At 40.3% G+C, this 25,322-nt stretch overlaps 1 protein-coding gene across 40 annotated transcripts in view; it reads left to right on the top strand.

Annotated features, from left to right (window-relative positions):
- The window catches only part of BMP4 (bone morphogenetic protein 4), a 348,264-nt gene that overhangs the window by 291,977 nt on the left and 30,965 nt on the right, over positions 1-25,322 (top strand). For 29 of the 40 annotated variants that reach the window (XR_007412341.1, XR_007412338.1, XR_007412336.1 and 26 more), the window contains one exon: positions 11,279-11,315. The exons of 3 other annotated variants lie outside the window; for them this stretch is intronic. The gene's annotated coding sequence lies outside the window, so the exon portion shown is untranslated. Of the gene's footprint in view, positions 1-11,278; positions 11,316-16,960; positions 18,535-20,865; positions 25,076-25,322 lie in introns of those variants that run through there. 8 more of the 40 variants (XR_004818006.2, XR_004818023.2, XR_004818019.2 and 5 more) reach the window with 8 other exon arrangements.

Genomic DNA, 25,322 nt, shown 5'->3' with positions numbered 1-25,322 from the left:
TATATTGATCAAACTAGACTCATGGAGAGTTAACATCTATTTAGCAGAGCTAGTCCCACTTTCAAGCTCCGGATTAAATTCTGGGCTGGGCTGCTTCACTGATCATCTAGGGAAAAAAATACCCTGCAATTATGACTTGTGTCATAATCATGGCCCCAGTTCACTAATTAATTGTCCAGTCCTATGTAATAACCAAACTCTGAATTTGTGTAGTGTTAAATCACCTTTCTTCCCCAGCTTGAGTCGTACTTCTGGTCGACCCTTCAAAGTAGAGAAGGGGTCACTGTCCATTTCTTCTTACCTGCCTTGCTTTTCTCCTCCTCTCTCCACTGACTATGCAGGGGACCCAAGTGGCGGGGATGACAAAAGACTTGGCAGGTCCTTACTTGACTGTTGCTGTCATCAGCTGACTTTGCCATCTCTGGACCTTGTAAGTTCTTCTGTGGGTTCCTCAGAGGCTCCCCTGCAGGGGCCTCTTCAAGTTCAACTCGTTTGATGTGGGTGGTATCCCTTCTCTGGCTGGTCATTCTGCAGCCTCACTGATCACTCGGCTTCTGCATTCTTACACTTTATTCTGACCTCCGGCAGAAGCTTATTTAGACAGGGCAGGGCCCCATTTTTAATGACAGCAGGATAACATTCTTCTGTGGATTTCACACATTTGGGGGGCTCTCAAAGCACTGGCTTGCAGTTATTACTGTGCTATACTTGCTGTTAGCCGGCCTCTTGCATTCTCTCCCCCAGGACTTGGAAAAACACACGGCAGGCTTTCCAGATGCTCCCTTTGGAGCCTCTCTCCTTAGAACTAGGATAAGGGGTGGGTACTCCTCTCTCTCTCTCTCCCCTGGTGGCAGGAGAGCTAAGTAGTGGAGCCACAGGCAGAAGTGGACCCCAGGAAATCCTCTTCTCCAAAGCCCCACTTTAGAGGCTTTCAAGTGAGAGATCTCGAATCCCAGTGAGTCAGACCCTCATGGAGGCCTTGTCTCTGCTCTTTTAAGTCTGCATTATGGGTGAACATATCTAGAGTTGAGAGATTATTTCTTAATGTTTTCTTTAAGTGTTTACAATCTTGGTCTGCATATTCTGCTAGGATTTCCTTTCTGTTTCCTGTTGGTGCCCCAGTAGAAAATTTCAAATTAACATCCTGTTTCCACTTATTTGCTTGTCTGTTGTAGCAGACAGTTATGGAGTGCCTTTGATATGCCAGCTATAACTACAGTGATGAATCATTTGAAAGCTTTTAATTCCTATGAATGAGGGAGCAAAAAATTAAAAGAATAGTTTATCTTCAGTCTGTGGTTAGGGGCCCAAGTTCAGAAATGATTCTCCTTCCCCCCACAGTTGGTTGTTTACACACCAACTCTTGCTTTGTGTTATTTTCTTGGAGCAGAAGCCCCTATATCATAAAATGTGTTTGGGTTAGCCTAGAATAAAGTATTTACTCCTGGGTAAAGAAAGAAATGAATAACCAGCATCTTCTTTGTAACACACATTGGGCTTGGGAATTATAAATAAAAATGATAGTAACTGAGCAGCAACACCTATAGTATGGGGTTTTGGAGAGATATACATGGATTGGAATCCTGGTTTCACTACAGTGTGAGCGTCTTCATCTTTCTGAGTTTTATCAGTAGTGTGGTGTGATGGTTAATTTTATGTATCAGGTTGACTAGGCTGCAGTGTGCCCAGACATTTGGTCCAACTGTACTCGGAGTGTGTCTGTGAAGGTGTTTCTGCATGAGATGAACATCTGAATTGATAGACTGAGTGAAGCAGATTGCCCTCCTTTCCATGTTATAATAATAATGGCAACATCAACCACTACCCACTCTGCCTCAGTTACCTTGCCAGACACTGATAGTGATGAAGTTGCTAAGCCCCCTTCCCTTGTGAGTTTATGCTCAGGGTGGTAGGGTGAGAGGGACAGAGGGAAACAAAACACAACCAACATCAAGAGATTAATAACTGACTAGAAAACTAACAAGCTGCAGACATGCCAGGAAGGAAATAAAAAGGTGATGAGAATAATGGGTATGGAGGGGACTTTAATAGGTGGTAAGGAAGGACACAAAGAGAGGTGACATTTAACCAGAAACTGTGAGGATGGAAAGTGGCCATCCACTCACAGGGTGAGGAAGAAAATTCACAACAGAAGAACAGAGTTCCTGAGTCAGAAAGGAGTTGGCCCATTCAGGGATCTGAGAGAAAACCAGTGTGTGTTATACACAGGAGGGGAGAAGGAGAGAGTGCCACTAGGTGAGGTAATAGAGAGATGGGGAGGTGTGAAGCCATGCAGGGCCGTGGAAACCATAATACCAGGTTTGGATTTTATTCTAGGTGTAAAGGGAAACCATTAAATGTATCTTAGGTTGGAGAGTGACATAAGCCAAGTTCCATTTTAAGAAGATCTAGCTATCTTGCTGCAACAGATGAGCATGGGTTAGAGGGGAACCAGAGTGGAAGCAGGTTGCATTGGTCTTGCTTGAACAAGCAATGTTTGATAGTGGTCCCAGTTATGGTGGTGGTGGGGGAAATGTGGAGAAAGTAGCAAATTGATGTTATAATTCAGAGATAGAATTAATAATATTTGCTAATAGATTAGTTGTGAACTGAGGAAGCTGGAGAAAGAAAGGATCATCTTGATTTCTAGGTTTAGCAAATGGATGAATGATAATGCCATTGTCTCAGGAGAGCAATTCTGAGACATGGTAGGTGGGCAGAATTAGGAAGGGAACAGGAGCTTTGTGTCAGGTGTATTAAGTCTGATATTTCTGTAGAGATGTAAATAAGGCTATTAAATATGTTAGCCCGAACCAGTAGTTCTCAAACTTCAGGGAGCATCAGAAACACCTGCAGGGCTTGATAAAACAGATTGTCGTCAGGCCCACCTCCAGAGTTTCTGGTTAAGAAGGTTTGGGTGGGGCCTGTGAATTTGCATTTCTAACAAGTTCCCAGGTGATGCTGATGCTGCTGGTCCAGGGTTCCTACTTGAAGAATCACTGGTCTAGACAGAGGATAATTCTAGGAGTCTGGAAGTCATCAGCATGAAGATAACATTTAAATCCATGGGACTAGATGAGATTGCCTAATGAGGCTATGCAGAGAAACAAGAGAAGGAGGCCCTGGATTAAGTTTTGAGAGGGATTAGAGAAGAAAGACCCAATAAAGGCAGGAATAGAGAAGAAGGAGGAAAACGAAGAGAGCATTGGGTTTCAGAAGCTAGAAGGGTTGAAGGTTTCAGGTCCAGATTGACCGAACATGACAAATACTGTTGAGAAACAGTAAATAAGAGGGCAGTGAAGTGTCCATAAACTTATCAATATTAGAATTTCTGTCAAGGGCAAGTACTTTATTAACATTATCTCTCTGAATCCTTCACAAATCCCATCAAAGGAGTACAGTTAACTGAATTTTATAGTTAAGGGAAGTGAGGCTCAGAGACTATACAGTTTGTTAGGGCAACAAAGAGTCTAAACCCCACATTTCTTCTGCTAGCATCTTAGGGAATGCAGTGCTTGCTGCATCCTCTACTTGCAGCTAAAATCTACAAGGCAGGCCAACCTTTGGCAAAACCTAGAAGGATACATTCTGCTCACTCCTCCCCAAGGCATTCACTACCCTCTGGCTGCTCCCGGACAATGGCAACGCATGCTCACCTGCTGTCCTGGTTGACTCCCCCTGCTTTCCACACTCACGTCCAACCTGGACTTCTTTCCCTGGCAACAGCATCAACCTGTCTTATTACCAAATGATAATGGGTAAAAGTGGGTGCTAATTGGTGGTGTGCAGTAAAGGTTTCACAGTCACCTTTCTCGGGGAAAAAGCCCTGATTTGCGGCATTTGGTGATTTCAAGGCACCACTGGCTGATTTTGGGCCATCAATGTTAGGAGAACGTAGAGTTGGGAAGAGATGCACATAGTTGGCTCTTTCAAGCTATTGAGAGCTGGATCCAGCACACTGCTGGAATGATTTAACATGTTGATTTTCATGTCACATATTTCCATTCTACACACAGCCTTCTGGAGACAATGTCTTAACCACAAGTTATGGGAACTCCAGGCCATCTGCCCAGCCACGGGGGGAGATGTTAGGAATAGGGAGGCCAGTGCACAGCCTCTAACCCATAACTCGAAGGCGGTCACCTGCTTCATCAGTGTCCGACCTAGCCCAGGAGCAGAGGGAATGTCAGTTTAAAAACTGGCGTTGGTATCCCTCTTTGGTTTCCAGGGTTCAAAAATGTTCTTTTATGAGGATTACAGGCTTGTTCTTTGGTGTCAGCAGGCGTTTATGATGGCTGTAGCAGGAATGAGAATTGGGGTCTGGAATAAGCCTTGCTGTTTCTTGCCAGGCTGCAAAGGTTTATGGTGGAGACCAGACATGCGTCTTGCTCATGTCCATATGCTGCTCTGTATCTGGATTTAGAGGAGGGGACCGCATCCTCATCCACGCAGGAATGGCAGCCGAGGGCTCAGTCCCAAGGCACGAGGGAATTTTAACTTCCTCATGTAACTTCCATTTGCTTCTTACTCTTTTATTCTTAAAAGCACAGGTCACAGAAGTGATCTCTGGGGAGTTATGTGATGTGATGGTATGGTGGATAGTGTTGTAGTGTTACTTCTCACCCCTCAAGAGGAGGGAATTCAGTCAGTATGGAATGGGGACAAGTGGGAGGAAGCAGAGGCCTTAATGGAAAGAGGAGAGGAGCCTCAAGAGCTGGAACTTGGCACTTGACGTGGAAGGGGCAGAACAGGGCTGTGAGGTGGGTTGAAAGAGGTGTTTCTTCGCAATCGCAATCGGATTTTATGAGTGTGTGTTTTGCAAGTGGATGCAGTTAGCTCAGGAGCAAACACTTCTAGGCTCAAGGATGTTTCTCTGAATTGGCGGATAGAGAAGTCTGAGAGTTACACTTCACTGCTTTTTAGGGAGCTGATCACATAGTCAGGTTTTACGCCTAAAGGAAGCTAGAAGGACTGTGGCACTGGCCAAGAGACTTCTAGAAAGCACTTAACCATACGCTATGGTTGAGGTTGATTTTATACCAGCTACCCAAATTTTTATTTCTGGGACCAGTTGTTTTATTGTGTATGAATTACACAGACAAACATCCGTGGGCTGCCAGGGGTACTCACAGGATAATACTTGAAAATCACATACTCCCATCCAGTGCTCTAGGTGCAAATTTGCTCACATATGCATGCATGCAAATGTGTCAAAATAACACTAATATTTATAATAATACTTTGCAATTCTACACTGCCTTTCATCTGTAGATCTCAGGGTACAAGCATTCATTAATTCTCCCAACACTCCTCTGAGGGAGGTAAATATTATTATCCTCCTCTGTGCAGATGAAGTAATTGAGACAGATAAGTGATTTGCCTCAGGCCAGTTAGGGAGCGTGGGTGGAGGACTGAGATTAAGAGCTCGGAGTTCCTAGAGATGTCCATTAGGGAAGAAGCCCAGTGGTCAAAACACACAGGGCACTGTGAGCTTTTGGAGGAGTTCACTTTATCCTGTGAAATCCATCGCCATGGTAGTGAAAGCTGCTTATTAAACATGGACTATGCATTGAGTGCTTTACATATGCTATTTCCTGTCCTCATATTAGAACTAGTATTATCCCCATGGCACAGATGAGGAACTGAGATTTATAGTGGTGAAGTATCTTGTCCAAGATCACATGACTAATAAGTGCCTGGGCTGGAATTCAGACCTAGATCTGTTGGCCTCCCAAGCCCAGGTTCTGTCCCCCAGAGCATACCTGATGCTCCTTTGAAAATTGCAGGGAAGCACCTTTCTACACCTTTCTACCCTTTCAAGCCTTAGTCTTCAGGCTTTTATTTGCCCTGTCTACTACCAGTTTCTTTGCATTTGACTAAATTTTGAGACTGATGCTTATAGCGTGTCTGATCTGGACATACAAGTTCTAAGCATAGGAAAGGAGATCCTCTGAGGTAAGAGTTTCACATAAGCCGGAAAAAAAATTTAATTATAATTACTTTTTGCTTTATTTTGTGTTATTTCTGGTGAATGTATCAGTTTGGCATCTCTTGACAGAACAAGAAAATGGCCACAACGAGAGAGGTGGGGAGAGAGAAAGAGCAAGAGAGAGATAGAGAGAGAGAATGTGGATTCTCTTGGGACAGATAGATTTCCAATTGCACTGTCAGAAAAAGAGTCAATGAATGAATCAAAGAGCCAAAGGACTTAGATATTTAAGATAAACCAAGTTTTATTCTGCTCTTGGGTCTGCTCAGTTAGACTGCTCTCAGGAGTTCAGCTGACTCCCAGACCTTCATAACTCAGCTTACAGTCAAAATGATATATCTTAGGTGCTAGGGTAGCCGTGCAATCTGTGGGGTGGCCAAGGGATTGCTGGAAAGGCCTGGGAGCACATGGAACTGCCAGGGTGGCAAGGAGCTTAGGAAATTGTGCACCTTGGAGACATACCCCAAGGTGCCTGCTAGTCAGTGAGCTTGACCTGGGCAGCTCCTTGCCCTTGGCAGGATTCAAAAGGACCAGCCTGGGGCCACCATTGCCTGGTTAGGGGTGAGGGATGGGGCCGGTAGGAGGGAGCTGGGGGAGAGGAAACTCCCAAGATTCAACCAACCAGATAGAATCTGCACCCTTCGGAATTAGACTCTGCGAAGTCAGCTTTGTAGTATGATACACTTTGTAAGCAAGATAAGGAAAGTCAAGTTTGAGTCACAACTCATTTGAAACTGTATTTTTCTTGGAGAAGTGAGAACTAGCTTATAAAAGTCAGTGATTATACAGGAATCTGAACCCAGCTGACCTGTCTGTTTTGTTTGAATTCTTTTATAATTAGTTTAGTAGTGATCTCAGTGTCCCTTCCCAGCCATCCTCTCTCCTCAACACAATTTAGACCCAGTTTCTACCATGCTGTTGCATATGCTTAAAAGCAAAACTTTAAAGAAATTACTAATCACAAATTGTTTGATTCAGAATCTGCTGGTCTGTCACATGTATGCCTGTTTGTACACACACCTGGGATATATCTGCAGGGCAAGAAACACAGGGATAAAGAGAGAATGTGTGCTATGTGTGTGAAATAGGATGGCCAGTCATCCCGGTTTGCTGGGAATGAAAAGTTTCCTGTGCTGTGGGACTTTCGGTGCTAGATCAAAAAGAACATAGGGTAAACTGAGATGAGTTGGTCACCCTAGTTCATGAGGATGTTAAACTGAAGGTGAGTCATATTTTTAAGACATCAGATTTTTGAAATGCACTAAACTGTAACAGACACTTCCCAAAATATAAACATAAGCGCACCTTCCACTGCCCCATGGAGCAAATTAGCGCCTACACTATTTACAAGTGGCTATAAACATTGGAAAGCCTGTAGAAGAAGTCAAACATTAATTTTTGTCTAGCTTGAAGTCACAGAATAAGGATTCTCCTGGTGGGTTTTTGGGTTTGCTTTTGGGGGGGGGTGCAGGAGTGAGTGAAATAGAAAAAAAATACCCACAGTGTATTCTGTACAGCCATATAAACACTTTTGAAAAGTGTTAAGTGGAGGGCAGGGCTGGTAATGGGACTGTAATGGTAATGGGCTGAACAGCAAAGCCTACACCTGCTTTGAATGAATGCAGGGAGCTCTGGGAAGCTGAGGGTCCAGTGGGAAGCAGCCAGATTGGGCGATGTGCTTCCATACCCGTGCTTAACCACATAATCATTAAAGAGCAGAAACCTCTCCTTGTAATCCTCTCCTATAGGACAGCAGGGAGTGTTAGCATATTTGAACTGCTTCACATTCCTTCTTGCCTACTTTTGAGAACATACTACATTTTAAAACTTGTTGGTTTCTTTCATGTTTTATTTGACCCTATGTAATTGCATTCCTGAAGGAATAACAGGCTCCCCTAGTGATTTACACCCTGTATTAAATGTCAGTTTTGAAGAGACACAGTTAACTGTTTGGTTTAACCTCTTGCCTTCCCTCTCTCTATTAGCTCAAAGCTCAAAACTGAATTTGAGCTCCAGCTCTTAGAACTCTAAAGGAAGGATACAAAGATAAAAAAAGGAGTTGCAGTAGCAGCAACGTTGAAGGGAGCTTCTTGGCTCTAGCCACTTTCCCCCCACTGTGTAGCCAGTCACCAGCCCAGAATATAGAAACATCCCTTTTCTTACGGTGATTCGTACTGTTCACTTCTGTCCCAGTTCAGTTGTGAAGATGGTGAATCAGAACCACATTCTGGCAAGCTGGCTTTCTATTTCATATTACCACCCACTGCCACAGCCCTGGGGACACCAACAATTGCCATAAACTGTGGTCCTCCCTCAACCCTGAAGTACCCAGTGAGGGTTTGAGGAAGCTTTGGGAGAAGAAATCTGTCTTAGTAATTATCTAATTTCATTTTACTTTGTTTTATTTATTTTATGTACTTAGCTGCTGTGATGTTATTGTTATTAAAATGTTTCATTTGCCCTTGAAGATTCACTTAAAGTATGTTTAATAACTGCTTAATCACCTGTTGTGAACTAATTATTGGGAAAATCTTTAAATACAGCTGGATGTGATGGCATATTCCCTTATGTTTCTGTGCATGTGTGTGCTTAAAATCTAGAAGTAAATATATCCTGTGTTATATAACTTGACAGGCAACTAAAGTATTATTATTACTTTCAGAAGTCCAAATAAAAAATATGGTACAAAAGAGATTTTACGTTAAAAACAGTTATCTGGGGCGCCTGGGAGGCTCAGCGATTGAGCATCTGCCTTTGGCTCAGGGCATGATCCCAGGGTCCTGGGATCGAGTCCCACATCGGGCTTCCTGCATGGAGCCTGCTTCACCCTCTGCCTGTGTCTCAACCTCTCTCTGTGTGTCTCTCATGAATAAATACATAAAATCTCTAAAAAAAAAAAAACCCCAAAACAGTTATCTGTGCAGAGCAGACTAAATTCATCCTCTGCTCTGTTCTTCCCACTCCCCCAGCTTATATGCAGTGACCACATTCTATTGAGCTTGGTTGAAATGACTACAACAAGGGGCACCTGTGTGGCCCAGTCAGTTGGGCAACTGACTTCATCTCAGGTCATCATCTCAGGGTCCTGGGATTGATCCCTGTATCAGGCTGCCCACACAGTGAGGAATCTGCTTCTCCCTCTGCATCTCTCCCCTGTTCGTGCTCACTTTCTCTCTCTCAAGTAAATAAAATCTTAAAAAGAGAAATGATTACAGCAATAGTAGGAAGAGAAGGAAATAGGAAGTAATGACCATAGGGACAATCAGGTTCAATTCTCTGGATTATGAAGATATAGCCTACTGTCATCTTGTCAGCACCTGAGACTTTAATCCCTGACTCCCACTCTGAGGCCACTTATAAGCCATTAGCTAAGCCATTTGATCTGGACCTCTTTGTCTATGGGGAAAAATTCAGGCTGCCTTATGGTATGAGATAGCTTTTGTTTGACTCTTTGTGCATGTATTTGTCAGTCTTATTCCCCAAGTTCTTTATAGTGGTTTATAAAATAAATAAAATAATAAAGAAATCAGGACAAAGGAGAAAAGAGGTAGGACAAGCAAGACAATTCAAGTAATGAGTGTTCATGAAAGATATTAGTCAAATGTACAGTAAAGTACAATTATCCATCACCACCACTACTGTAACCAATAGTTACTATAAAAATGAAATATTTAAGGATACAAGTGCTAAATGACATTACTGTCAGAAACCACCAAGAATGGCCAAATGTGTCTTGTGTCTCCTTAAAAGTGATGCATATTTTCTAGTTACTGAGTCCTGTCCAGATGGGCCTTCTCTCCAAAAAATGATTAAAGAAAAAACCTGAAGTTCATATTCCATTCTGAAATATATCTCTCCGATAGACAGCCTTCTTTTTTTAAAAAAGGGATTTTTATTTATTTATTTGAGAGAGAGTGAGAGAGAGAGCACAAAAGTGAGGGGAGGGGCAAAGGGAGAGGGAGAAGCTCTTTGCTGAGCAGGGAGCCTGATGCAGAACTCAATCCCAGGACCCTGAGATCATGACCTGAGCTGAAGACAGATGCTTTACTGACTGAGCCACCCAGGTGCCCCTAAATACTATCTTTCTATCTGTGTTAGAAGTGTTTGTACTTTTTTGGAGAAGCCTTTGTACCTTATTTAATGATTTATTTCATGATATTGTAGGGCTACTAATCAATGCCAGTGTTTCAGTCTCTCCAACCTCTGGCCCTGAGAATTTGAGGCAGAAATAAAAGCACATATTAAGTACCTGGGAAAGTTTGATATTTACAGTACCTACTCCTTTGTAAGGTGGCCACTCATTCATTTCCATTCTGAAATTCCAGGTTATAGGATTTTTTAGAGTGGTTTTCATAGGGCCAGGTTAACAGTTTGCAAAACTGATAAAAGAGATATTTTTATCTTTATCTGTAATAATTTGCATTTCTCGTCACTGGTGTAGTTGAGCATCACTTGATGTGTTTATTCGGGAAGAAAAGCTCCTCTTCCATGAATAATCTGTTTCCATCCTTTGCCCACTCATTCATTGGATAGTTTGTCCTTTTCATTATTATTATCATTGTTTGCAAAGATTCTTTATTTTTATTGTCTGCTAGAATTCTTTATTTTTATTGTTTGCAAGAATTTTCATTATGTTTATACTAATCCTTATTATATAATCATGTACATTAAATATTTTATATAAGGGTATATCTTATAAAAGTAATTACACTAATTGCAGAAAATGCAGATAGATGAAATAATATTTTTTTGCACAACTCCACATCAAGAAAGATCTTGATGACTATCCTTTTTAGTCCATTGTGCAAATACACATATGTGCATGTGTGTATATATATTTTTTATTGCTTTTTATTGTATATTACACATGTTGTTTTAATTTTTAATTTTTTTTATGATAGTCATACAGAGAGAGAGAGAGAGAGGCAGAGACATAGGCAGAGGGAGAAGCAGGCTCCATGCACCGGGAGCCCGACGTGGGATTCGATCCCGGGTCTCCAGGATCGCGCCCTGGGCCAAAGGCAGGCGCCAAACCGCTGCGCCACCCAGGGATCCCCACATGTTGTTTTATAATCTGACTTTCCCCTTATCTCTGCATCTTGCACATGTTTTTATGTCATTACTTCCCAACAATATAATTTTAGTTTCTAGATAGAATTCTATTCTATGTCTATATCATAATCTATTTAATCTCCTATTGTCAGACAACTTTTTGCAATTATTTTAAAAAACTTAACAACACAGTATAATTACTTATCTGATTTTTTTAATGTTTTTCTTTACTACTAGATTGCTGACTTTTAAACCTTTCTGATAATAACTTACGGTAAGTACACAGCATTCTGATTCAGTACTCCCCTGTGCATATATGCTTGTGTTCACACATATAAGTGAAAAAAAAGGTCATGAAACAAAACTCACTTTCTGTTAATTTCTATTCTAATTCTTTTCTGTATTTTTTGAAGAAATTCTTGTTATAATCCACTAAATTTTTTTATGACTCACAATGAGTTTTTACCCTCCATTTGAAAAGGAAAGAGGGGCTGCACTTAGCACACAGTAGGCATTAATGTGTTTGTGTTGAATGAACAGCCTCATAGCTAAATCTTTGTGTACATTCATGCTGACTACTTAGGCAGTATAGTAGGGTTTTCCAGAGAAACAGAACCAATAGGAGGTAATATATATGATTGACACTTGAACAACATGGGGTTTAGGAGCACTGACCCTTATAGTCAAAAATCTGTATATAACTTTTAAGTCCCCCAGAATTTAACTACTAATAGCCTAATGTTGACCCAAAGCCTATCAGTAACATAGCAGTCAATAATATACATTTTTATGCTTTATGTATTATATACTATAATCTTACAATGAAGTAAGCTAGAGAAAATATTAGGAAACTCATAAAGGAGAGAAGATATGTTTACAGTACTGCATTGTGTTTATAGAAAAAAATTCATGTATAAATGGAGCTGTGCAGCTCAAACGCATGTTGTTCAAGGGTCGACTGTATATCTTCTATTGGCTATATAAATATCTCTTACTGGTTTTATATATATAATTTATCCAAAGAGATTTATTATGAGGAAGTAGCTCACTCAATATTGGGGCTGAGAAATCCCACAATCTACCATCTGCACACTAGACGCCCAGGAATGCCGGTGGTGTGAATTCAGTCAGACTCTGAATGCCTGAGAACCAGGGGAGTCAGGGGTAGAAGCCTCAGTCCAAAGTTAGGAAAAGATGGGATGTTCCAGCTTGATCAGAGAAACAGGAAAAAAAGGAGGAGAGGGGGAGAATTCCTCCTTCTTATGCCTTTTGCTCTCTTCAGGCCCTCAGCAAATTGTACATGCCCACCTACTTGCCCACATTGGGAAAAGCAATGTAGTTTTCTGTATCTACCAATTCAAATGCTAATCTTACCCTGGAGCATTCTCATGGTCACACTCAGAAATGATGTTTTAATATGGGCACCCTGTGGTCAGTCACATTGACACATGAAATTAACCATCACAGGTAGTATAGTATATAGTTAATTCCAGGGACTCTAGTTAGACAGCATAAGTTTAAATGCTGACTCTGCCACATACTAGCTGGTGGCTATGGACAAGTTATGTAACCTCTCTGTGTTTCATTTTCCTCACCTGTAAAATAATAGTGCCTATCTCAAAAAATTGTTCTGAAAATTAAATGAGTTAATTTCTTAAGCACTTAAAACTACCTGACATACCATAAGTAATATGTTTTTATTAAATAAATAAATGGGAAATTCCTGGAAGCTACATGATTGGATCAAAGGGTATATAAAAACATAAGACTTTTTTTAGATTTGTTTATTTATTTGAGAGAAAGAGCACACATGGGAGCAGGGGAAGGGGCAGAAGGAGAAGGAGAGAATCTCAAGCAGACTCCCTGCGGCATGTGGAGCCCTACATGAGGCTCAGTCTCATGACTCTGAGATCATGTCCTAGCTGAAACCAAGAGTCAGATGCTCAACTGACTGAGCCACCCAGGTACCCCAAAACATAAAACTTTTAAAATATTGGCATACCTATTGATATAAATATATTGATATATCTATCCTTGTCTATTCCACCCTTTTCAAAACCTGAACCAACTTTTTTCCCGGCAGCCATAACAGACTTGTAGCAGTAGTGTACTAAGGTACTGCTTTTCACTTACCTGAGGTTGTGGATGAAAATTCTTCCACCCAACCCCCAAACTGTAAGAGAAAATGGGCAAATTTTCCCCTTCTGACCTTTGTTCTTCACTCATTTACAAAAGATTATTTCACCTCAGCTAAGTTCTTGACCTTGCTCCCTCTTTGAATTCTGTCCTCATGGGTGTAACTTCCTCCCTTCTTTCCCTCTCTCTATTGTCCTTTATACTCTGATTCTTGAAAATCAAGAAGTGAGCAGGTTTGTCATGGTGCTATAGGAAAAGAATAGCTTTCTTTGAACTTGCAGCAGTTGGCCGAATTATTAAGCAGGTGACCCTCAATCGGCACACCAGGAACTTAGGATGTGTCAGAGTAGCAAACACTGCATGGCTGTCAGAGGCTAATGCTGGTGGAAACCAGGGTGGCTGACTTTTCCCAAGTGGCATGCTCCACCCTAAATTCAGCGTATTTGATGATCCATTGAGATTTTTACTATAATCTTGGAAAACTTGGAACATCAGGAATTTCGTGCAACACCTCATTTTAGGGTGAAGAACTGAAGGAGAAAATCATGCATCAATTTTCAGTTGTGTGCTGGCTTTCTAGTTCTGATTTTATTTGGAACAACAGAATCAAACCAGCAATGTATTTTTTTCTTAGTGCCAAGTGAAAATGAGTCTTACTGATATTGCCAAGCAATTGAAAAAGGGCTTCTGTTTAGAGAGGATGCTTAAGACAGAGGAGAAAGCAGAGTGGAATAGATGAGCTGTGTTGGATGGTAGTTTTGAGGATATCATTAATGAGTATGACATGTAAACAAGGAAGTCACTGAAATTGATCTAAGTTCATTTAACCTTCTTTGGGAACACATTAAACAAGTATCATTGTTTATCAAGCGGAAAAGAAAAGTCGATAGTGAAAGGGAAGCTTATCTTTTGTAGAGTATAAACTATTACAAAGAATAAAGAGGAATTAAAACTATCTGGTTAGAGTACCTTTAGAAATGCCAAAGTCCTGACATTCTGATCATTTCAAAGAGCACTGAAAAGACAAACATGCAAAAAGAGATGCCTTTCTTTCCTTTAGGGTTCCTTTAACATATTCTGAAAATGAAGTTTTCTCAAACATTTTTATTTAAGAAATTTGAAAAAGAGGGTTTTTTTTTCATTATAAACATCGCTTGTTTTGTTTCCATTCACCCTTATGCAAGATGAAAGCAATATGTATATATAACATTTTGTCCAAGGATATGGAAGATTTAAAAATAATAGGATTCCAGTTTGCTGAAGTAACAGATACAAGCATGACAAATCATATGATGAGTCTCAGGTAGAGTGCAGGAATAACTCTACTAAATCCAAGGCAGTTTCTTCACTGGCAGAGTAAGCTTCCCAGTCACAGGTCAACCAGCTCCTTAATGGCTGTTTCCAAAGGGTTCCATTCAATCTGGTTCATGTAAATATTCCATTATTTTTACCATTTGGAAAGTAAGGCATATTAATATTGAAAAATATGTTCCATCATCTCTATTCGATAATATTAAAAATACTTCTATATGGCATTATGTCAGTTGGGAGACAAGTGGGATTCATTTGCAGATGAGATAAATATTTTGAAGATACAGCTTTTACTAAATCATTAAAAGAGACAAATACATGAAAGGAAAAAATGAAATACAAGCCAATGGGAAGTGCATCTTTGGAGGAATGGATAAAGTTAATGGTGTTATTTGCTTTAAAAATTTTACTGAAAGAAGTCAAATAACTCTGTTTTGATTGACTCGGGAGGGTATTATAGTTTGAGAGAGATTTCAGAACCTGGCAGAAGAATAAGGGAGGAGTAATTGGTGGATTCTTTGGGACTCATAGCCATAATGCTTTGCGACTGAATTTTTAAGTATAAATGGGGGACCATTCTTTTAAAAATACAAGCAAATGATGCTTGAAACATCTTTCTCTTCTCCTGAAGATAGTTTTTATATTAGTGTGAAAATTTGCTCATGGACAAATTTGTCTTAGTGTTTATAGCCACAATTTAAGCTATCGTTGCACTCGGGAGAATTCTACCTTATAGCATAGAAGGGATAAACACATTTTAGGTTTGCTGGGAATTTAAACTAGCCAGCTGGCTCTCACTATCTAAACTTCCTTTGCCATTGTAGAGGCTGCAGTACTGTCATATTAAAGTATAGGACTGGGCAGGTGACAAATTTAAGAGCCAGAGCTGGGTATGACCTGGACCTGGGGCTGCTTAAACAAAAGTTTAAGAGGACAAGAGTTTCTGTTGCCCTGTCCAAGAAGCTCAAGTCAAACCTGATATTTTGCTGTTTGGCCTACATACCAAGATATATGGTTACATCAAAATACTTGTTGACAACGTTCACTACTTACTCTAGGGCAGGTGTTCCTCACCAGGGATCTAGAGATTCTTTAAGGGATTCAATGAATTCCCTGAGATTGTATGCAAAATTTGATGTGTATGAGTATATGTGCTTTTCTAGGGTATTGTTCATCAAGTTCTCAAAGAGGTTGTGGTCCCAAAACAAAAAATAAGAACTGCTTCTTTAGAAGGGAAAATTTCTTCAGGATTTTTCCCAATGAGCAAAATTCAATGATTTCTGGCTATGTTTTTTCAGCAGAATTAAGTTGAACAAGTTAAAATTACTGTATTTTCCTTTTTGTAAAAAACAGTATTTTTGTTTATCCAGATTTAATCTTCCTACATTAAAAAGAAAGTATGTGTTAGTTCATTGGTTACAAATGAAATATGTATTTAAACATTCTATTCAAATGAAATTATATTCCATACTACAATATGCTATTTAAATTCTAGCTATTTTAACCAAAATACTTCAAAGACCATCTCAGCAAGAAACAAAACTATAGCTTTCTCCCAACCCATTCTTAAGAAATACAAAAAGATCAAACTTTTTATCACTGAAAATAATTAGAACTCTAGTCAGTCACTTAAACAGTTTAAAAAAGAGGTATAAATAATAAGTCAATATAAGAGATAAAATGGAGTAATAAAAATGTTCAAATAAACCCAGAGAGGGCAGAAAAAGAGGACATAGAAACTAAGAACTAGTACCCTAAAGAGGAAACAGCTAGCAAGATGGTAGAATTCAATATGATGATACTACATCACTTTGAATGTGAATGATCTAAACACACCAGTTAAAAGGCAGAGATTTAGATTGGGTAAAGTAGCAAGACCCAATTACATGCCATCTATAAGAAACCCACTTTCAAAATGTATAGATTAAGATTAAAAGTAAAAAAAAAATGGGGCAGCCCTGGTGGCGCAGTGGTTTAGCGCTGCCTGCAGCCCAGGGCGTGATCCTGGAGACCCTGGATCGAGTCCCATGTCAGGCTCCCTGCGTGGAGCCTGCTTCTGCTTCTCCCTCTGCCTGTGTCTCTGCCCCTCTTTCACCGTGTGTCTCTACGAATAAGTAAATAAAATCTTTAAAAAAAAAAAGTAAAAAAATGGAGAAAGATATAACATGACAATGCTAACTAAAGGAAGGCTGGAGTAACTATACTAATTTCAGACAAAGGAGACTGTGGAATCACAAAGATTATCAGGGATAAAGAGGGACATTTCATAATAATAAAGTCAGTTTTCCAAGAAGTCATAATCCTAAATATGTATGCATCTAATAGTAAAGCTTCAAAATACGTGAGGAAAAACTGATAGAAGTAAATAAACAGAAAAATATGCAGTAATAACTGCAGACTTAACACCCTTCTTTAGATAATTGTTATAACAGGAAATGAATGAGGATTTAAAGATTTATTTATTTATTTTAGAGAGAGAGAGCGAGCAGTGGGAGGAGCAGAGGGAGAGAAAACAGAGAATCTCAAACAAATTTCTGATGTGGTGCTTGATCTCATGACCCTGAGATCATGACCTGAGCTGCAATCAAGAGATGGATGCTTTACTGACTGAGCCATCCAGGTGCCCCCAAATGAATAAGAATTTAGATGACCTGACCAGGACTAGCCAGAAACTGGACCTCATTGACTTTTATAGACCTCTGTGTTGAATAACAGTGGAATATGTATTCTCTAGTGCACAGGGAACATGCACCAACATCATACACCATACCCTGAGCCATAAAGCAAATGTTAATAAAGTTGAAAGAATAGAAATCACACAGAATATGTTCTCACACCACAGTGGAATTCAACTAGAAATCTACAATAGAAAGATGTTTGGAAATTAAACAACACATTTCTAAGTAAGCTATGGGTCAGGGCAGAAGCCTCAAGGGAATTGAAAGCACAACTGTCTGAAGCTGGGCCAGGGTGTGGTGTTAAGGGAAGTTGGCATGGCTGGCCAGTGAGATGGAAGCAGGGGCCAAACCCTCAAACCCCTCAGAGAAGGAACACCATGAGATGTAGGAACGAATTTCAAGCAAGGGTGGTAGTATGAGTGTGGATTGGGCACTGTGGGTGGGGGCAGTGTATGGAGAACATTTGGGGGCCCTGTGGTATTGTTCCTAACACTACTGCCCAGCTTTTCTTCATCTAACTGTTCAGCTTTAATAAATGCAATGATTTCCTGGGGCCAAATGCAAACACAAAGTCAAAGGACATAGCACAGTTGCAGTAGAGCACTCAATTCTGAGCTCTTTGCTTTTGATCTCTTTTTTTCAACCCTCAAAGTACCTCATACTCTGCTTTCCCCATTATAATCAAATCATAAAAAAGTATGGTTTCCTGACTACATGGCAGGCAGTGTACTAAGCATCTTATATACATTATTTTATTCAGTCCTCACTAAAAATCTTGTCAGGGAGATATTCTCCACTCTGTTTCACAGAGATGTCAACTGAGGTGCAGAGAGATTAAACAGGCACACAGCCAGCAAATGGCAAAGCCAGGATTTGGCTCCTATTTTGTCTGATCCCTGAGACTCTCGGTGCCTGTGATGTACTACTTCCCACTGTGGGTGCTCACTTCCTGGCTGTTAACTTTGCACTTCTGAGTGTCTGAGAATATAACGATCTGAGGGGATCTGAATGAGAAGCTTTCACCTTCCTTGGGCAGAAATTTAGAGCATTCAGAATGCCCACGGAAGGTTTAGCAGGAGTTGGGACAGCAGTCAAATTTAGGCAGAATCATTTGCACACATATCTATAGTATCTTCACTAATGTGGGTCTACGTTTAAAAATTCATAGCCTTGAGGTATCTGGGTGGCTCAGTCAGATAAGCATCTGCCTTCAGCTCAGGTCATGATCCCAGGATCCTGGGATTGAGCACCATGTTGGGCTCCCTGCTCAGCAGAGGCCTCTTCTACCTCTCCCACTTTCCCTTGCTTGTGCTCTCTCAATCTCTCTCTCAAATAAATAAAATCTTTAAAAAAATGAAAATAAAAAATTCATAGCCAGACCCTCTTCAGTGGGCCTTCTTATCTGACTCTAACTTGTTGGGCCCTTGGGACAGTACACCAACAGCATGGGGGAGAAACTCCCTTTAGATATGCATTCTTCCAGTTGGGACTTCTGTGACTACTCATAAAATATTGGGATAAAGGCAAAAATGAATTATTTAAAAATATGTAGTCATTCTCCTCACCAAACAATTGAACTATTGAAGGAAAATAAGAAGGATACTAAACTGGGTAGATAAATATTTATGTAGGCAGAAAAAGTAAAGGGTAGGTTGTTGGTGCCATAAAATATAAACGTGTATACATTTCAGCATGGTGTTTAAGCTTTCTATCTCTAGAGTTGGTATGGGATCAAAATCTGCTTCTGCTGCCTACTGGTTGTGTGGCCTTGGGGTTCTGTCACTTTATCTTCTTTGTCTTAATTTCCTCACCTCAGAAATGAGGATAATATCAGTGTTTATTATTACACAGGGCTATTGTGAGGATTAAATCAGTACATAAATACTTATAGGTGTGTGTGTGTGTGTATATATATGTAGTAATCAGTGTTCAATGCATTTCTAGTTGTGGTTCTATGTCCAGCAGTATCACAGAATTAAAAACATTTATGGGATAGTTCAAGACCCAAACAAATGAGGCTCAAAACACTTAGCTTCCTTCCAGACACTGATCAGTTGCACTTTCATGAACTTCCTAAGACAATACCTTTTCCCTCTTTCCAAGCTTTGGGTAAACTACTAGGTTAGCACTCATTATATTTGAGTGGTGGATATTTCCTTGCATAGCTATCTTCATGGGCTGTCCCATGAGGTTGGGACTCTGCAGGCAGGAATTGGGTCTTGCTCATCTGTCACCCAGACCCTACCCACCCTAGCTGCAAACACCAATAGCACCCAGGACAGTGCCTGGGACTTAGCTGCTCCTCAATAAATGTTCATTTAATTTATTTAACTGAACTGAAATGCAAAGACCAGCTCACTCAGGAAAAGAGAGACAGCTGGAAGAAAAGTGGGGGTTTGCTTCCATTGGTCACACAGAAGTAGGACTGTCGTTCTGCTCCTATGTATCTGAATGAAAGGAGTTTGACACTGCAAGCATATTTGAGGACCAGTGAACCTCTGGAGGCCAGATGGGGACAAATAATCCTTTACAAATATGGACTGGGAAGCCTGCTAACTTTAAGAATTTTCACCACCCCTCTCCAAATTTTAATCTGTACGAGGCTCAGAGATCCCTGAGAAGCTTTTTATAAAACTGCAGCTAGTGCAACTTTACTTGTGCAAATCAGTGTGGGTTAAAGGAAACTTCAACAGTCTCAATTGATGCCTTAGTCAGAAGTTCATTAAATTCATAGGGGTCAAATCTGACAAGAATGTGTCTAGCTTTGTCACAGAAACCTGAGCAAAGTCACAGAAACCAGATGGAATTAGTGATATTGCCACAAATCCAGAGGGACTGGATTAAGAATATTATTTGTTCTGTGCCATAAGCATACACGGTTTATACACACGCTCACTCAAACACACACTCAGTCTCTCTCAATCACATGTGCTCTTAAGCACTCAGACACACATGCAGGCGCACACACACCCTTTTCTAGTAATCATTTCAGAAACTGCATTCATAGAGCAGTTGAGCAGCTCTATGAATGCAGAGCAGCATTAGTGTGGGTATTCAGAAACTGTCTTCTTTTTTGTAAATGTCACCAGGGCTGAGTGGTTTTCAGTGTTTGGCACCTTTGCATTCATGTCAAAATCTCTTGTGGGATGTTTAAAAACAAAATTCCAGGGCCCTGTGCCTCAATAAGAGGCCACCCAAAATGAATCACACTTTTAGTAATGATTTTCTGAAGACTTGTGGATACTTTTTTTTAGATTTATTTATTTATTTATTTATTTATTTGAGAGAGAAAGAGAACAGGAGTGGAGAGGGGCAGCAAGAGAGGGAGAGAGAGCCTCAAGTAGACTCCTTACTGAGTTTAGCACCAATGGGGCTGGATCTCATGACCTTCATATCACTACCTGAGCCAAAACCAAGGATCAGGTGCTTAACTAACTGTGCTACCCAGGCTTCCCTTGGAGATACTTTTTAAGGCCTGATAAGTCTACCCTACATCCTAGCATTGAGTCAAAGAGACCAATGAGACCTTAGTGGTAGCCTGGTTGACCTTATCTGGGATGTTCCAGTGTGCTTCCCTTCCATGTTAATGTCATAAGAAAGGCCGTACTTAAGAGTGGGTCATCATACACAGTTATACTGAAATGAGCCCACTCTCTTATTCTAGGCATTCATACCTAATGTCTCATTTTCTTTTGGCAGAGATGGCACTGGAATCCAAATCTTTTGATGATGTCAAACGCAGTGTGTTTCACTGAACCACAGCTCTCTTCACCGGGTGATCAGGAATCTCATAAAATGAAGTTTTTGTATCAGGAAATGTTAAAAATATTTAGCAACCAGTAAAACAGGTGCAGGCCCCCTCAGGACCCATGTAGAAGAGTGCTCTGCACCCCACTCTGTGGCCCCACCCGCTGATAATGGTAAAGTACCCTTTGAGATATTATCACTTGGGACTCAGGCCCCTAATTAGGCATGGAAGAGACAAGCAAGAAATTACCTGCTTTCACCCAATATCCAGGACAAATGACAGTAAATAGAAAATTATGACTAAAAAAAAAAAAGCAAGTTCACTCTTTTCTTGAAATAGAGTAGAAAGACTGAATTATCCAGTTAGTTTCCATAGGAGTGGTGACAAATGTTTTTCCCTCCAAACTACAGCTCAGACTCTATGTTCCTGTATTTATGAAGGTAAAGGGTCACAATACTGAAAATCATGACTATCCTACAAATTTGTGGGAAATGCTGGCCAAATCTCAGGCATCACCTGATGGTCACTACTATGCTTTATTATTCCATGGGGTAGCTAAAAATTCACTGGGAAAAGCTTATTTCCTTACTATAAAGAATCACTCCCTCTTCTGTGCTCAGCTACAAACACCTGGGATGATGAGATTGCATGGAGGTGTAACAAGGTGACTTGTTAAGTCCCAACTAACCCCATAGCCTGGCCTGGATCCAGTGAAGGTCAACTCTCCTTTGACCCTCTGTCAGGGCCTTTATGAAGCCCCACGTGGGGGAAGGTTGATTTTCTCGGTAGATCTCAGTTTAGAAAAAGCTCTGGTCAGCTATAGGCTTCCTTCCTTCTTTTTCTTCTCTCATCTTCACATTCCCATCTGGTGGGCATCTTGGGTATTCTGTCCTGAGTTTTCATACTTAATATTTAACCCTTTTAAATTTCACAGCTCATGATGAACTTTCACTTTTGATAGAAGTTTCTAGCCTTCCTCTTATTTTTTTATTTTTCTTTTTTTGATACAGCCACTTAAGTGTGGAGCATTATTGTCCTAAGTGCTCCATTTCTGACTTGAAATGATTTCTGATTTTAAATCATAACATTCTGATTTAAAATCCCACACTTAATACAGCAATGCCTAATAACCGGGCCCACAAGGTATTTAATGTAATTGGAAAATATCTTATTCTGGCTTTACTTCCCTTAAAGCATTCCAATCTCACTCATTCAAGGAGCTAAAATAGAAGCTTGATCTCAGAATTAATTGGAGATTAACACGGAATCTTAATTTTAAATGTATCAAAGGAAAGAAAACAATTTAGACCCCAGTGTACATCAAAGGATAATTCTATCTGGCACCGTACAACGGCTTTGCAGCAGCCTAATCTCTCACCACACCCTCATGCTTCCATAGCTACCGCAGCACAGGAGCCACAACAACATCTTTAGTGCCGTTCCCTCACGCAAGGAGCTCTCCCAGTGCACTGTGGCTGGGATTTAATTAATTACAGCTATTTACAATCTCTCAGGAGCTCATTACACACCAACAGAAAATCTCCAGCAAATCAGGGAGTGGCCTCTTCGGAGGTCATTGATATACTGCCTTCTGATCACTTCTCATCGAACACTGATGGAACCTGGGCAAGGATGCCAACCCAGCCTCTGCCCTGCTTGCAACCTCTGTGGTGGGAGAGCCCCTAAAGGCCCTGGGGCGCTAGGCCATGGGAATGAGTGAGAGGCCAAGAACAAGGTGGGAGAGAATTCAGAGTCTGACACCAGCTGCAGGCCGGGTTCAAAGTGGTGTCAAATGTCAGTGCTTTGCAGTGAGGAGATCCCTCTGCACACACCTTCTTCTCCTAGGCGAAGTCTCATGTGCATTTTTCTTTTTTTCATTTATTTGAAAACCGTGCACTGCCGAGGCAGGGATTATGTGCTGGGAGTGTTTCATTTTCAGATGTTTTTGCACATAGCTTTTTGCCTCCCACCAATGTTTCAATCACCCATAGTGAGTTTCACTAGCAAAAAGTTTTTCATTTAAAATTTGAGTAAACACAATACAATCAAAAAGGATTCAGCATGCCTAATTCTGAAAGAGAGAATTCTGGATAAAGTAACCACCTTTTGGTTGAACCAGATGAACTGGAACTTCATCATCCAAACCTCGAGTTGACCTGCATATAATTTGAGACTTTGGTAGGATAGTGAAATGTAGGCCTTGAAGAGCTCAATTTTTATTTCTTTAGGGGGAAAATATTTTAAGTATATCTTACTTTCTAACCACATATATTAAAAAGGGTATTCCTTCTGCTACTCTTCCCTGTCTCCTCCTCTTTTTCTTCTTCTCCTGAGAAGTGTAACTAAAAATTTTTAAATGATCCTCAGCAAAACCCTTGAATCACCTTTTCTCCAGTGCTCTCTGCCCTGAGTTTCTAAATACTAAGCCTCCAGTGGCTTCCACTCAAGTATAGACTGGGGCTCCTCCTAGCAGCAGAGTGCCTATTGTGGGGATCCTTTTTACTTTTATTTTAAAACCCCTCTCAGGGGCAACCTCCCCCTTGCAAGGGCTAAAGTGATTACTGGGCATGCAAAGGGGGCTAAGTCCTCCACTCTGGGGACAGCCAGTTCCAATGGGACACCCCTCCTTCCCAGTGCTGGAAATGTGTGTGTGTGTGTGTGTGTGTGTGTGTGTGTGTGTGTGTGTGTGTTTTAAAACTCTAAGAGGAGTTTGAACTGAAAAACAAGAATACGTTGTGAGTGAGTGTTTTCCTGGGTATAGTGTATCCATCAAAGCATTTTTCTGAAGAGGGAAATGGTAAGCTCTTGATAAATGAAAAATAAACTCTTGTTCTCCAAGATAAATTATTACAACAAGAACTTTCTCCAACCTAAAACTCTAATAGTAATCTTTGGCTTTGCACGGTAGAGTTTCCCTAAACCGTTGAATGCAGTCGTCCTTTCTCAGACCTTGTTTTGGTAAATGACAAAGAGAGCATCTCCAAAGGTTGAGTGATTACCTTATCCTTTTGCTGCAGCCCTGGAGATCTTTACCTCTTTAAGCAGTGGTATGTAAGTCTTGAGGACACCCAGAAGCTTGCCCCAGGCTTTAGACATTCTCAGAAAGGAAGAAAGTAAAAGAAAGGCTGGCTATGGTATCAACAAGGCAGAAACAGAATAAGCCAGGTAGTCCCATTCTGATAAGGTTGGAGATCTTCTGCAAATCAGGTAAACTGACCTGCAAATAAGTGTGCTTGCTTGGGCAAAGGCAGCCTCTCCTGTCCTAGGCTTTGTATCTGGGGCATTCATTCTTTGAGCACACTTAATGGCCAGCAGAGTTAGAGATAGGCTCTTTCCCAGCTTCTCTGAGCAATGAAGTTATTCTTTCACTTCTAGAAACATTTTTAATCACATCTTCTTACCTTTCCTTTGTGCATCCAAAAGAGGTTATCTAAAACTGAATTATAACCATATCTAGGCTATGTCATAAAAACTGAAATCATCAATTTTAAGAGGATTTTATCACCAGCACTTTATAGCGCTTGATTGAAGTGAAATAATAGACATAAGGAATGTTTGACCTCTGAAATGACACCCCAACCCCTGCGAAAGGAAAGCCTACTTAAAAAAAGAAAAGAAAGATAAAAGATCATAGGAAAATGCTCTTCAGACCTAAAAGTCAGAATGCAGAAAGTTATTCCTTTATTAAGACTTTGCAAATTGGTTTTATTTTAAACCCTTTTATAATAAAGCCCATATGTCAGAGTAATGATGTCAAAACCTTTAAAACTACACTGGTAAATTGAAAAGGTAATGGAAAATGAAAGATTTTATTCAAGTTTTTTTTTTTCATTTTGCTGGAAGTACTGCCTATTTAAAAAACATAAATGAGACCAAAGTATAATGGTATATCTAGTTTTAACTTTAGTGAGACAGTTCTATTATACTTTATGATTTTTGTTGTTTTCAAATTAAGTGAAGTTTTCATATAATAACAGCTATAAAAAGAATGCAAAAACCAAAGTTAGGAAGAGCATATACCTAGAGTTAAGGAGTCCTTGACCATAAGTGGTATGATTATAGTTCATTTTTTTTTCTTATGTTTTTTAGTTTTCAGAATTTTCCAATTTTCTTATAGTTAACATTTATGGCTTTTAAAATTTAGTGTAATTTTGTTTAAAATATAAAAAGATTTTGATCATGTTATTTCATTCTTGAGTGTGTGTGTGTGTGCTTTTTAAAAAATATTTCATTTATTTATTTATTAGAGAGAGATAGAGCACAAGCTACACACAAGCAGGGGGAGGAGCCGAGGGAGAGTGAGAGGGACAACAAGCACCCTCAGTGCAGAGTGGCCTGGGCTCATCTCTTGACCCTGAAATCTAGACCTGAACTGAAACCAACAGTCCACTGTTTCACTGACTTGAGC

Source organism: Canis lupus, chromosome 8 (assembly GCF_003254725.2).
Source record: "Canis lupus dingo isolate Sandy chromosome 8, ASM325472v2, whole genome shotgun sequence".
Classification (NCBI taxonomy): Eukaryota; Metazoa; Chordata; class Mammalia; order Carnivora; family Canidae; genus Canis; species Canis lupus.
Note: the sequence above shows the minus strand (reverse complement) of the source record. Positions and strands in the feature narration are given on the sequence as shown.